Source organism: Notothenia coriiceps, unplaced genomic scaffold, assembly GCF_000735185.1.
Source record: "Notothenia coriiceps isolate Sejong01 unplaced genomic scaffold, NC01 NC01_scaffold00022930, whole genome shotgun sequence".
Taxonomy (NCBI): Eukaryota; Metazoa; Chordata; class Actinopteri; order Perciformes; family Nototheniidae; genus Notothenia; species Notothenia coriiceps.
The window spans coordinates 166,938-169,702 of record NW_011355631.1 but is presented as its reverse complement, the minus strand read 5'-3'; positions in this window follow the sequence as shown (position 1 = coordinate 169,702).

Here is a 2,765-nt window from a genome sequence, read left to right as displayed (position 1 = left end):
TGGGCAGGTGGTGGACCTCACCTCCAGGAGGTTGTTGATGGGTCTGGTATTTCATGTTATTCTCTTGTTTTGTAACTATAATGATCATATAAAAGGTGTGCCTTGGAAATACTTGTTTACATAAATGATTACCAAACCATTTGAGACCCACTACTTAGACTAAAGTGAACTATCTTAACACTCAGAGAGTCCTTTACCTCACTGAGCTGTAGCTATCAGCCTCTCAGTCTGACAGGAGAGGACTCTCCCTCCACCTCTCAGAGAGTCCTTTACCTCGCTGAGCTATAGTTATCAGCCTCTCAGTCTGGCAGGAGAGGACTCTCCCTCCACCTATTTAATAACAGCGCCTTATATCCAGGTGCTAGTGGAGCACGCTTGTGAACTGTTCGCGCCGGAGCCTCGCAGCGTGGAAACTGTGGTGCGCATCATTTTACAACTAAAGACACAGCTACACAAAGAACGCAGCATGTGTACGGCTCATGTGTACGGCTCATGTGTACGGCTCATGTGTACGGCGCTGAGAATCTGCCTTGGTACAAAGTAGCAGTGAAAACATGGTACGAAGTTTCATTGATTTGGGCATTCTCACAATAAGCAAGTGGAATGGATTTGATAATGAAGCACTGACACAGCGCTCTACAGAGAGGCGAGTGGATAGACCGATTCACGGACTTTCCGCACAGTAAAAGTGGGGGGGTCTAAATTAATACTTTTAAAAGGTGGGGGGGACTTGTCCCACCCTCATACATTGGCTGCGACGCCCATGTATAAATGTGTTTTAAGACTGTGAATAAAGCAGAACATTCCATATGCTAATGTCTATGACTTCCTGTCATTGTTCTCGACTGTCCTCAGATCCTGATTCTGAGACCGGTAACAATAGCAATGAGAGGGTCAAAGGCATTGTGCTACCTTGTTTGGTTGTAGAAAGTTAACAGAAAATAAACAGACTTTAAAAAAAAATCTTTCAGAGTTAATCTTGCATTTCTATGTATGGCTGCTTCCTAAGTGATAGTACCCAAAATGTTCAATGCTACTCTGCCACGGTTTCTACAGTGTGACATAACAGGATGGGACTGTTATCCAAGTGAAAATAAGTTAAGTTAATTACTAAAAACAGGGCTGCAGCTTTCAGAGTAACTCAACATGAAGCAGCATTATTGCTATAGACAGAAATGCCTTTTTTTCTTAGTTTAATATATTACATTCATATAGACAATGATGTTTTTTCTTTCAATAGGGTTATCATCCCATCATGTTTTTAAAAACAAATGGTGTGAAAAACATAAAGGAAACACATCAAGTGTTTCCTCTGGTATGTATAAGCCATTGAGTAGAGAGAGAGAGCGATTCATCTTAAGCCTGGTGCTTTATGGGGTTTATAATGGGCACTGATCTCTATCTGCAGTGGGAGGGAAGATGGAGGTGATTAGAAGTTGATGCTCCCTCAGGCTTGGGATTATGGTAAATATTTTTGGTTAATCTCTGGGGATCATTAAAAACAGCTTCCTCCTCCCACCCAAGTGACTGCCTATGTGACTGGACCCTGGGAGGCAAAGAAAACCACTGCTAAGGATTTATAGGGAAATATAAAATAATATGGTATGGTAAGGCATAATTCCATGTGGTGGTTTAAAGAAACTCCCTCTATGTTTAAGGAGAGTCAAGTCAGGTTCTGCACAATAATTAAACTCATCCTACCGGTCCATCTAAAGCTATATATGGCTCTTTAACAATCAATTAGAAACATTTCCCATGGGCAACTGAACACGCTTTGTTTACTCAGCCAGTCTGCAGGCAGCAGAGACGTTAAGCCACACCATTGAAAACCAACTTGTTAAAGCCCACTGAGCTATACAGGGTCAATAAGCGGAGTCCCACACAGCACGTCACCTGGCACCCGAGTGTTTGCCCTCTGGGAGGTGCAGGCTGAGGCCATGACAGGCTTCGAGCTTTCACACAATTCTCACCTTCAACAGAGAAACTGTTGGAAAGGCTTTTTACATAAGATGGAAAAAATAAAAAGTGAGATGAGAAAGTTCTCAAGCAAGCATTGAGAGAGAGTAACAGGCTAAACACCACAGAACAATATTTTAAAATTATACAAATTACGCTAAATTGGTTAAATTAAGTGTCCGATTTACCGCCTAAAATGTTTTGAAACAACTGGTCTTTAATTTCAGATGGTACATAGTATTCAACCCGGTATCACGGACGTGAAGAAGATGTCACGATTTCGTCCCTTCAAACGTGACAATTACACGGTATTGTTAACCCATGTTAACCAGTGGAGAAATACCATAGACTTTATATATAAAATAAATACCCGGAAATGCCAAGCAAATGCTACCCCGAAGTAATGATTTATTTTTTAATAGTCACACTCGTATACGCCGATTTTCTTGTTGCCCCAGCTGTTCGACATATCTTTTAGCAGAAACAAAGGCTACATTAATGTATTAAATCGATGTTAATCCATGCGAGTGGGTGTGGAATTACCGGACGTGACGTTGTGAGATTGAGTTGCCAGGCAACAGCTTCGGTTCATGTTTATTTACAAACTCTTCTACTACAACCGTAGTTCAGTGGCGGCGCCAGAGTATTTTTGTTGGGTAATCTATGGTAGGGCTAACCCATACAGCGGTGGGGCTCGAGTCAGTATTTGTAATGTAATTACATACACGCTATATCGCCCCCCTTGACAGCAGAGGCGTCAATTGGGTATGGCAAGGTATGGCAGCTGCCACACCTTGGCTCCAGGGGAA